The sequence below is a fragment of the Sinocyclocheilus grahami genome, unplaced genomic scaffold, assembly GCF_001515645.1.
Source record: "Sinocyclocheilus grahami isolate Dianchi unplaced genomic scaffold, SAMN03320097.WGS_v1.1 scaffold394.1, whole genome shotgun sequence".
NCBI lineage: Eukaryota > Metazoa > Chordata > Actinopteri > Cypriniformes > Cyprinidae > Sinocyclocheilus > Sinocyclocheilus grahami.
The window spans coordinates 1362412-1374978 of NW_015505573.1; the positions used below are offsets into that span (position 1 = coordinate 1362412).

A 12567-nucleotide genomic window follows, 5' to 3' on the forward strand; every position below is an offset into this window, starting at 1 on the left:
TGGATAAACTCTTAAAGGGACCGCAGTCCAATATACCTGCTGCTGTCTGTCATGTTAATCAAAGAACAAAAGACAAAGAAAATAATGTTCTGCTCTTCACTGAATACGTTTTATAACTTTAATGGTAAGCATTAATCTGTATTTAATTTTTACAATGAAGACTACAGAAATTAATCAAATGTAAAATAACACTGGATGTGTTATTTTACATTTGATTACTTTAATTTCTGTAGTATTTCTTAACTGAATAAAAACTTGCTTAACCTGAAAAACTTAGTTTCATAGCTTTCTTTATTCTATTGCATTTATTTGTGCTGTTGTTTGCAATTTTTTTTTATTTGTTCTTATTTTATTACTGTCTTTTTACTTGTGTTTTTTTATGAAAATAAAACTTTGCGTTGAAGAAAAGTAGATTTTTGTTTGTATATGCTGTCAATTATAGTTCTTAGAAAGAAAATAGGAATCGGTAAAAATCGGTATCGGCAGATCACACTAACAAAAAATCGGAAATCGGAATCAGCCAAGAAAATTGCAATCGGTGCATCTCTAGAATTCACAAATGAAAATTACAGGTTATTTTCCATTTGTATTTTTGAACTTTATGGGCGCAAAGCGAAAATCAAGATTATTCAGAGCAAATGTGGAGAGCCATTCACACAATTTATTTTTGTATCTAAATATGTAAGATGTAGGGCAGTGTAACGGACAGAAAAATGTATATACCCACTTATCACTGCAAAACCAGTTTGGTTTTGGTTTGAGACGTGAAATCAAAATCAAACGAAACCCTAAATCAATTGGGTTTTTTTTGTTTTTTGAGGAAAAATGTTTTTTTCTTTGGAAGATATTGGCATCATTTATATAACCTCTTGTCATTGCAATGTGTTTGGAAAATCATGCAATCATGTTCTATTTCATCAACCAACAAGACTTTCTTGGTCAACCAGCATCAGACTAGCACCTAACCAAAGTCATACGCTGATGTTTCAAGCAGAATTCGTGACATACATGGTGTTTACAGCACGGGACATCCTGCGGAGCGCATGCTCTCGCCACGCGCACTCATGCTGTTGTTCAGAGCACATGCAGTGTTACGCGGTCCCGCCCCCTGCGCTGGCCCCTGGGTGTTCGTTCTATCAGTGATCATCCGGCCCACTAATGACTCAGCAACCTCCAAACAGACTAACATCACTTCCTCTCCGGCCGTCTCTCTGCCCCTTCCTCATCCCTCACATGCATGCATGTTAAATTCCCGTTCTTGTAATACTTCCATCATTCTGCTTTCATTGCATCCTCACTGCACTATTTCTCCCATCTTTAAACCTCTACATACTCACGCAGCCACTTCATTGTTCTCATACTTTTAACACATTTCCTGTTTCATGCCATTAAGCTTATTCATTTCACTCACTTATCTTTTCCTCTCTCCTAATACTAAGTCTTAACTACCCTGGTAATGCTCTTTCTGGGCTTAAATATAAGTCTTAGATAGGATTTAGGCCTAAATTAACAGCATAATCCATAATATAGTTATTTTATGTAAATCAACCTCAAATCGTTTTATATATTAAATAATCATGTGATAATTGTTTTTCACAATCCATTGAATTAAATAATTTTCAAATGAAAATTACAATTCATTTGCCTATTTTCTATTTGTATTTGGAAAAAACGCATGCGTTTTTTAAAAAGTTGAACTTTTAACTTGAGCAGCGTACTGTTTAGAACACTGTATCATGCGAAAGACACTACAAATGATGCCAGATGTGAGTGCAACGGTCAAAGACGTCCATGTAGCTTATGTTTACATAGAAAACAATGGGAAAGCAGTGCAGTGGAATGCAAAAACATGTTCTGTATGAACAGTCACCAAGTCTGGCATCAGTACAAATGCATCTTCATGCTATACAAAACTTGAGGTAAAATCATATGACTAAAAAACTGCATTAAAAACACTGTAAATAACTAATATTTGAAATTCTCTAACACTTGAATGTGTTATCACTGTGATTGGCTGCTGTGGTTGGTTACCATGCCATTGCTATGTGGTTGCTAAGGTGTCCTGATTGTTTTAGTCATTGTATATATATTAGGGATGCAACAATAAAGTTAGCCCAATAAAGTTTTTCTTTTAACCATGGTTTTCGGTTTTTGGATGGCTTGTTTTTTTGTGATTTACTGTGCGATTTTTAAAACACACACACACACACACACACACACACACACACACAACTCCTGTACACTTCTGTACACTGGAGAAAAACATAGATTATCATGTCATGTCTAAACTGAAACTTTTAACTTCACAGAACAACTTAAAAAAGGTGTTCATGGCGTGAGATGCTGAAAAACAGTGAGGCACAACACAAAGACGCGCAAATTAGTCTAGTGTTAAAGGTCTACCTTGGCCAGACCAACAAACTTGGATCACTGGGGACTAAAAGCCAGTGTTAAAGGGGCAGTATATAATAAAAAAAAATACATAAAAAGCATTAAAAAAACACCATAATACATTTGCAGATATTTAGGAAACATGCTAAGTTCACATGTTTTGTTCTCCGAAAAACAATGCTACATCCAGTAATTCTACTTTGAAATGTGTGTTCCGTGTCGGAATGTCTGTTTTTGTTTTGGTCTGGGTGATTCCGCCCATTGCCAATTTACCCAAAAGGATTTTTTTTGACACCCTGGGTCGTCAGTTGGTGGAAAACACAGCGCATCACATCCATGGAAGCCAGCAAACAAACTGATTCTACCTGACCTAAAACGCCTCAGCATCCATCTAAAAAAAACCTATGACCAGAGGCATATTAAAATGCAGATAAATCAACTCACAGTGTACAGCTGGTCAACTTCCATTGTCATTTACGATCGTACCTGTTGCGTGTCCTCAATCTGGCAACCCGTGTGAGCATCACGTCTGAGGAGCAGTGAGCGGGAAAAACAACTCTACGATATTTTGAATCTGGACTGCAGTACCCATTTCAACCACTGGTTGTCAATATTACATACCGTACCTTTAAGCTTATGTTCAATGATTTGAAATAAAAGAAAAAACACATTGAGTCCTTAACACACTTTTTTTTTTTTTTTATATCTCTTCAGTGATTTACTCTTCTTTGCTGCAATAATATCCAACTGGAGTTTTTCATATCACAATACTGATACATGCAATTAATTGTGATAAATTTTATGAATTCATCAGCATATCGTTCAAATAATTCAATGATTTAAAAGAAATTAATCAAAGTAATCAACATGGGAGGAATGGTTTGTAAACAGCCAGAGCAGCAGGATACAAAAAAGAAGGGGCTCTTGGGATTGTTTTCCCCTTTGCCGTCATTGCGTTTACGTCACATTTCCGGTGACCTAGCTGGCCACACTGTCCAGACATTGTTTATGCCCACCATGTCACCAGCATGCATTCTCACACTCATTATGCTCAGAAACACAGAAAAATTATATTTCTTAATTTTTCTTTTTCAGGGTAGTTTAAAAAGATAAACAAATATTTAATTTTTTACTTATTTTTAATGTTTAATTCAATTTAATTTATTTTTAATAATAATACATTTTCAATAAAATACAAGTGACATTTGCCTGTGAAAAAGTCACAGACACAAATTAATGCTAGGTTCTTGTCGTGCAGTTGCTAGGGTGTTTCTAGGCGGTTACTAGGTTGTAGTGCTGGGCGGTATACTGGTTCATACTAAATACCAGTGTTTATTTTTGTTATAATATGCATTTTTTAAATACCGCAATACCGGTGTATGTCGCTTAAACAACGTTCGGAACGCGACACTGTTTGAAAGGGGTCTCTCTTTTCACTGTTGCACTGTGGTGAGGGAACAGCTGTATGTGTTACTAAGCATGAAAGTTCAGAAACTGAAGCTGTAGAACTAATAGAACGTGATGACACAGAACAACTCATCCACAATGACTGCCACAAACATCCACCGCCCCTGCCATCAGCTCCCACGTCTCACACACACAAGCGCGACTTTATGAGCGTAGTTCATATCACATGCACATTTTTTTGGGGTTGTTTTTTTTTTGTTTGTTACGCAGAGTGTGCTGCATGAGACAAAAAAGTAATATAGCCAGAACAACCATATAGCCACTCTTTAGTGTAGATGCATGTTGATTTTATCAGACGATGCCGCGATTATAAATGAGAGTGACTCATGTTTAACATGTATTAAAAGGGGTCGTGTTTCGTCACTATTTAGTGTGCTATTTTTTGACAATATTCACTCATCATGACAGTAAAATAGGGCATTCGAAGTCAATATACTGCAGTATTTCCTCTCTCAATCAGTAGAAAATATGGTTAACACCCGGTCATGCATGAAAAAAAACATACACCGTCATGTACCGTGGAACCGGTCTAATTTTGAAAAATACCGAGATATACATTTTTGGTCATACCGCCAAGCACTACTAGGTTGTTCTGAGGGTTGCTTTCTGGCCCGAATCCAAACAGCTCAAAGTCTCTATGGTTTTCTAGAGCCGGATTCACAAAACATCCTTAAGAATAAAAAAAATGTCTATTTTTTCTTATTTTCTAACTTTAGAATTAAAGGTGCCATAGAATGCAAAAATCACTTTTATAAGGTGGTTGAACACAGTTGTGTGGCCGCAGTCAGTGTGTGAAAACAACCAGCCTATAATGGTAAAAATTCACCCACTCATGTTTTTATAATCCCAATAAATCATAAACGGTCTCTCCAAACGAGCGGTTCCAGATTTCTCCCTACTATGATATCATACTCGGGGAAAGTCCCGCCCATTTGTGATGATCTCTGCCCTATTAGCATAGACACAGCCCTGAGTGAGAAGCAGCAGTCCGCCATTACTTTTTTCTTGCTATAGCTGCTCGAGATACAATGTCAGCGCCAAAGAGCCATTACAAGTGTCCTGTGTTGGGATGCACCAACGAACATAGGAGTCTCCATAGACCGCTGAGGACACGGTGGTTAAATTTAATTTTCGAAGGAAATGTCTCCGAAAAAAACAGAAAAGTCCTATATGTTTGTGCTAATAATTTTACGCTGGACTGCCTCACAAATGAGGGACAGTTCAGCACAGGAGTTGTGCAAAGACTGCTTCTGAAAAAGGGATCGATACCAACGCTTTGTGCGCAAACGTCCAGACTCCAGACAAAGTAAGCATCACGCGTCATATTTTGTTTTCCAAAAGAGCTTCTTGGCTCTCTGTAAGGCTAATGTTGCTAAAGCTACCATTGTCTCTGCCGGTTTTCACAGATGCTGCCTTCACGTGCTACCAGAATGATCGTAAATAGGAATGTGGTAGTTAAAAATTGCATTTGGAAGCAATATGAAGTCAGTAACACGGTCACCACCAGTAAAACTTTAACACCGGTATGCCGGAGCATGAGCTCTTGAAGCTCCGCCCTCTTCTGAAAAGGGAGGTGGGAGCACCAGCTCATTTGCATTTAAAGGGACAAACATAAAAACGTCATGTTTTGGCTCATACCCTAAAAGTGGCAATTTCAACAAGCTATAAAAATTATCTGTGGGGTATTTTGAGATAAAACTTAACATACACACTCTGGGGGCATCATAGAACAATTTTAAATATTGTATCAATGCATTCTATGGCACCTTTAAGTATATTTAGTATTCCCCCCAAAAAATTCTTACGAATGTTCTTATCTTTTTTCGTACAATTGTTCTAAAAGACAAAACTTGAAGATTCCTGAAAAGAAAAAAACTGTGTTCTTAAAAATCATCATAAATGATCTCATAAAGATAACTTCCAGCTAGGGCTAGGCGATAATTCGATAATGATAATTATCGCGATATAATTTTCCTCGATAAAAACGATATGAAGAGTTCGATAAATGTTCGATATAATGTTTATGGGCCAAAAGCGGAACAAAACAACGCGACTCATTTGAATCGCGCGCCACACGGATCGTTTATTCACTCGGTCGGATAACAGTTCAAATGGCTGCGCGGCGTGAGCTCAGAACAGATGCGTTTACTTAGTCACGCAAGCTCTAAGCAGCGCTGTGAGATCCAGTGTGAAGCGCTTGAACTCTATTCATTTAGTTTAGATTTAAACTAGTTTAAAGCCAAACAGGAGAAACACTGTGTGCAATGAACGAGACAGTCAGAAGGCTTTTCAATCTACACATCGCCATCATTTACCATGGATTTACTGTAGTAACACTCACTGCACCATGGTATTGTGGCAGAAATGTGCGATATTCACGCTGAATTTTAGTACAGTAATGGTATATAATTATAGTATGTATTTGTGATTAAGCTATAGCATGTGTGCATTTATACTGAATGTTTTTAGACTACTGTTTTTCATACAGGCTGAGGACACGGTGGTTAAATTTAATTTTCGAAGGAAATGTCTCCGAAAAAAACAGAAAAGTCCTATATGTTTGTGCTAATAATTTTACGCTGGACTGCCTCACAAATGAGGGACAGTTCAGCACAGGAGTTGTGCAAAGACTGCTTCTGAAAAAGGGATCGATACCAACGCTTTGTGCGCAAACGTCCAGACTCCAGACAAAGTAAGCATCACGCGTCATATTTTGTTTTCCAAAAGAGCTTCTTGGCTCTCTGTAAGGCTAATGTTGCTAAAGCTACCATTGTCTCTGCCGGTTTTCACAGATGCTGCCTTCACGTGCTACCAGAATGATCGTAAATAGGAATGTGGTAGTTAAAAATTGCATTTGGAAGCAATATGAAGTCAGTAACACGGTCACCACCAGTAAAACTTTAACACCGGTATGCCGGAGCATGAGCTCTTGAAGCTCCGCCCTCTTCTGAAAAGGGAGGTGGGAGCACCAGCTCATTTGCATTTAAAGGGACAAACATAAAAACGTCATGTTTTGGCTCATACCCTAAAAGTGGCAATTTCAACAAGCTATAAAAATTATCTGTGGGGTATTTTGAGATAAAACTTAACATACACACTCTGGGGGCATCATAGAACAATTTTAAATATTGTATCAATGCATTCTATGGCACCTTTAAGTATATTTAGTATTCCCCCCAAAAAATTCTTACGAATGTTCTTATCTTTTTTCGTACAATTGTTCTAAAAGACAAAACTTGAAGATTCCTGAAAAGAAAAAAACTGTGTTCTTAAAAATCATCATAAATGATCTCATAAAGATAACTTCCAGCTAGGGCTAGGCGATAATTCGATAATGATAATTATCGCGATATAATTTTCCTCGATAAAAACGATATGAAGAGTTCGATAAATGTTCGATATAATGTTTATGGGCCAAAAGCGGAACAAAACAACGCGACTCATTTGAATCGCGCGCCACACGGATCGTTTATTCACTCGGTCGGATAACAGTTCAAATGGCTGCGCGGCGTGAGCTCAGAACAGATGCGTTTACTTAGTCACGCAAGCTCTAAGCAGCGCTGTGAGATCCAGTGTGAAGCGCTTGAACTCTATTCATTTAGTTTAGATTTAAACTAGTTTAAAGCCAAACAGGAGAAACACTGTGTGCAATGAACGAGACAGTCAGAAGGCTTTTCAATCTACACATCGCCATCATTTACCATGGATTTACTGTAGTAACACTCACTGCACCATGGTATTGTGGCAGAAATGTGCGATATTCACGCTGAATTTTAGTACAGTAATGGTATATAATTATAGTATGTATTTGTGATTAAGCTATAGCATGTGTGCATTTATACTGAATGTTTTTAGACTACTGTTTTTCATACAGGCTACCTAAAAACCATATTGTTATATTTTTACCATGGTATTGAGGTGCTATATGTGTGGTTTTAACTGTGATTATCATGATTTAAATGTATGCTACTATGGGAGACCAATGCTTAATTGAAAAAAAAAGGGAAAAAAAAGGTTGCTACAATTTTTACCGATGTTACTGATTTTGATAATGAACAAAAATGTATCTCTGCATCCTAACTCAAGCTACTATCAAATGTGCATTTCTAAGAGACAAAAAAAAAGTGATATTATTATTAATAATATTATCAGGCAACCCAAACCCATTTCTTGATTTGAAACAATATCACTCATTAGAACATGCAGAAACTAAGAAATCAGTTTTTCTATTTAGATATTTATTTTAATAAGGAAAATTAATGGTCTGGTTTCTACAACTTTCACTTTGGTGCAAAAATCTGGCTTTAAACTTGAAAGAAAAAGATGTTACATTTACCGTGATAATTATCGATATCGACTGATACGGGGGAAAATATCGTGATAATTTTTTTGCCCATATCGCCCAGCCCTACTTCCAACTTGTCTCGCATAAAAAAATAAATAAATAAAAACAGCAGGTCAGAGTGCTGATAACTATAATCTGCAGGCAGTGCAAAAATGTGACTTTTAAGTGTTTTTCATTGAGTTTATCAGAAACTTATCATATAACACCAAGGCTTGCCATTTTCTTAAACAATAATTAAATTCTTAAAATATTTGTGAACTTTAAAAAAAAAAAACTGCACTTAGAATCATTCTTACCATTTCTAATTAGAATTTATATCAAGAAATACCTTAACTTCTGCCCATTTTGACCCAGAGAGGATTTTATTTTCCCCCAAAAATGCTAATTAATGTTATCGCATTGGACTAAAACTTCCTGCCTTTGCTAACTACCCAGCCCCAACATTTGATCTTTATTTTTTTATTTTTTCCTCCTTGTTACATTTGTGGTGTTCCCGGGTAAAAATTACCAGCCTACAAAAAAAACCCTTATAGATTTCTTGTAATGCTGTATTATTACCAAATATTGGATTCAATCTTTTTTTTTTTATCAACTTGTTTTATTTCAGTTAACACAGGTCTTGTATTTCTTTATGGATCTGACTGATTGCGTAGGCCTCACTGGGCCTCTGAGTTTAAGCAGCTCAGCTTTTAGTAAAAATTGCCAAAATTATCCACAAATTATGCCTTTTTCACTCCAAAACTAAGCTCAGTCAATGATAATATAGAATAATGAGAGATTTACAAGCAATTTGTAAAAGACTGGTCATTTTTGACTGGAAACACCAAACTAGGTAAAGGATTTTCAGCACAATTACAAGGGTTAAGAAGATTTGCGTAAATCCGGCCCCTGGTCCCTAAATATGGCTTGCATGCAATTTTATCATCCACCATGTGAAAAATCGCAATTCTGATTTTTAGAATTGATTTAAGGTCTGTAGCACAAACTATCAAAGTTTTTGAACACACCCCTAATTCTAAATTATACTAGTGATGCTCGCGTTAGCACAGAGCACTTATTATACGCACTTAGTGGGAGGCATTCCAAAGTGTGCCTTCAAATGAGCAAAAGCACATTACAACACCTCAATGGCACTCAACGATGTCTGTGCATCTGCTAGACAAACTTGCAGAGTCTCCAAACACACAATGACAGCATTCTTGACTCGACCGCAAACGTGATACAAAGCTACCTTGTAATTTTCTCTCCTGCTGGCACAAGCCCATTCAATATGCTTTCTCTCTCCCTGACACCAGCATGCACACACACACAAAAAAAGGGCAGAAAACACACATAAACTGAGGCTTTGCGCCCTTTTAAGAGGCTGCACAGCCTGAGGAGGTTGATCAAAAGGAAGTGCATGTACACACATGCGTGCACACACACACACACACACAAACAAAAGAAACATTCTACTCTGAGCATTTAAGGCTCCTTCGACCATATCACGCAGTCACATCGCGACACACTGTTCCCCTATGTAGGGGAGGGAGTTGAGGGGCCAGCGAGTGTGGGAACAGGGGGATTCTTACAGCCTGAGACGAACACATGACGCAACAGAATCCCCTGTTCTATATATGAATATATGCACATTTTGGCAACAGCGTTTCTCTGTACTCGGCCGTACATTCAAAAGATCTAAGAAGGTGAAGTTCATATCCACACAGTATAGAGAGACACACAAAAGTGAAACTGCACTGATGCATGTTATAAATATCACACACAGGGTCCAAATTCAACACTCGCCAAATGAGTCCAACTTTAAATAATAACCATTAGAAAATACAACGAATGGTTTATTTTTCGTTTATCTACTGCTTGATGCAAAAAAAAAGAGAGATCTTTTTAAGGAAGCTAAATGGCTCCGTTGTCAAAAGGACACAAATAAATGCAAAATTCAGTTTTGTGGGCTGTTAGAAATCTTTTCTGCAATTTACTTTTTTTCCATTTACAGACCAGGTGTGGCAAAAAGTACATTTTGGACCCTGATCAGACCAATTAAATGTACTAAATATATATATATATATATATATATATATATAAATTAAAAAAACACAAACATTTACATTTTGCACCAAAATTAGTCTGAAAGACCTCGGTCGCACTTTCTCGGCCTATTTTACACAACTTCCGGTGGTAACAGCACACTGGATTTGTTGTCAGGTTTACAAGGTAAAAGCAATCAATGTATTTGCCAAAGTCTGTCTATCTCAGATAGACCCGCCTCAGACAAAAAGTAGTGGGCCACTTTATACACACTTCCTGTCTAAACAGGCAGTTGCAGAATAAGCTGCAATATGGACCAGACGTACACAGTTTAGTCAAAGGTAATGGTTTGGTTAAGTGAGATGTATTTGTTTATTTAGAGGTGGTATTTATCTGCTCACGACTCGAGTGATAAATACTAGTGATATGAGATTTTTTTTGTATTGTTTCCTTGACTGAACAGTTAATAGAAGTGATAATTCACAAAAATCTACTAACTTTGTTAATATATATATAATGCACTATAATATATATATATATAGGGCTTTTGAATAAATACAGTGTAAAATAAATGTCCAACAAATTATGAGCTTATTTATTATTTAAAAAAAACTCTGATACTCTTCACCACTGCAAGAACATTCATGTTTCCTAATATCGGTTTACAAAAAGAAGTCCAATTTAAGTTCCAAAGTCAAACAACATTAACTACGAAAAGCTTAGATGTCACCCAAGTACTTCACAATTTACGATTTGCATTCCAGCTGTGAGGCTATAACATCTGCCTGACAGAAACATCCCAAACTGCTCCAGAGGCCCAGATGATGAAAGCATGTCTGGTGTGAACTCATTTGCATGCACATGTTCACGAGCCCATTTCACATGTGCATGCAAATAGGCGCATCTCATATTATTAGTAGCAGTAGCAGCAGTATTAATAAAATACATTATAAACCGAAGTTAAAGCAGTCGCTTGATCCAGACAATGAAAAGCACATCTCACATAAACGTATTTGCATAAACATATACACAAGCCCATTTCATGTCCATGCAAATAAGCTTGTCACATTATTATTATTATAATTATTAAAAATATAAACTTGACTACAAGCAGTGTTTCCAGTCGACTAATCTGCATTTACTGTTTCGCATGAGCATGCAAATGAGCTCGCTTAACATTATTACAATTAATAATAATAATGATGACAACATGTTGTGTAACAAAAAATTGTTTTATCAATCAAGCGGGCCTGAACGCATGAGCACGTGCAGTAATTATTATTATTTTTTTTATTCTTATAATAATTTTGCCATGCTTTCTTTAATTGCCCATTTGCAGTGACGCAAATTCTAAGAATACGTGCGTAATTCACGTTTCTGTCGGACCGAGCCAGACGCGCCGCGCGCGCTGAGAAACTGCGCGATCCCTTTAAACTGTCTTCTGCCCCTCGCGTGCGAGAGTCAAGTTCATTATAACTTGGCAATACACTTTGGGAGAGAAGACAGCAGCGCATAATTAACCTCAACACTCAATATACGAGTTATACGAAACTGTGAACGCACAAGCCAAACTTTCATAATAATTACTGCAGACCCCGCTCTCGACCCAAACTCTCACGTGCCGTGTTATCTGCACTGACCAACAGACTTCTGGGATTATAAGTCACTCGCAGTTCATCTTTTGCTGAATCCTACTAAACTCATGTACATGCTGCCAGAGAGAGCTGTGATCAATATTAAACATGACTTGCCTGCCAGCCGCGATGTCCGTTACTTTCTCTGTCATGTTGGATGCGCGCAACACCGAAACTGTGAACGCACAAGCCAAACTTTCATAATAATTACTGCAGACCCCGTCTCGACCCAAACTCTCACGTGCCGTGTTATCTGCACTGACCAACAGACTTCTGGGATTATAAGTCACTCGCAGTTCATCTTTTGCTGAATCCTACTAAACACATGTACATGCTGCCAGAGAGAGCTGTGATCAATATTAAACATGACTTGCCTGCCAGCCGCGATGTCCGTTACTTTCTCTGTCATGTTGGATGCGCGCAACAACAGCCCTGCGTAAACTTTCAGGAAGGAAAAAAAACACACACACTTTCCATGGACACAGCGACAACAAGCGACGAAAAACCCTTGATGTGGCGAGACAGCTGAGCTTCCGGCAAAATAAAAGCCCCGTTTCGTGTTTGAAGCCATCCATGTAGTTTTTGTAACCTTCTTAATTATTATATCTCTAAATGTGATTTACGTAATATTTAAAAACAGAAAAGCTCTGTTCTGAGAAAATATGCAAGAGGTTCTTTATGTATCATCTCCCGCTCGCCTCCTCT

At 37.4% G+C, this 12567-nt stretch overlaps 1 protein-coding gene across 3 annotated transcripts in view; it reads right to left on the reverse strand.

Moving 5' to 3' along the window:
* The window catches only part of LOC107550292 (SH2B adapter protein 3-like), a 59032-nt gene extending 46671 nt beyond the window's left edge, over positions 1-12361 (reverse strand). The window contains exon 1 of one of the 3 annotated variants that reach the window (XM_016231556.1): positions 12237-12361. The gene's annotated coding sequence lies outside the window, so the exon portion shown is untranslated. Of the gene's footprint in view, positions 1-2835; positions 2994-11979; positions 12032-12236 lie in introns of those variants that run through there. The other 2 variants (XM_016231555.1, XM_016231558.1) reach the window with 2 other exon arrangements.
* Positions 12362-12567: the final 206 nt, after the last annotated feature.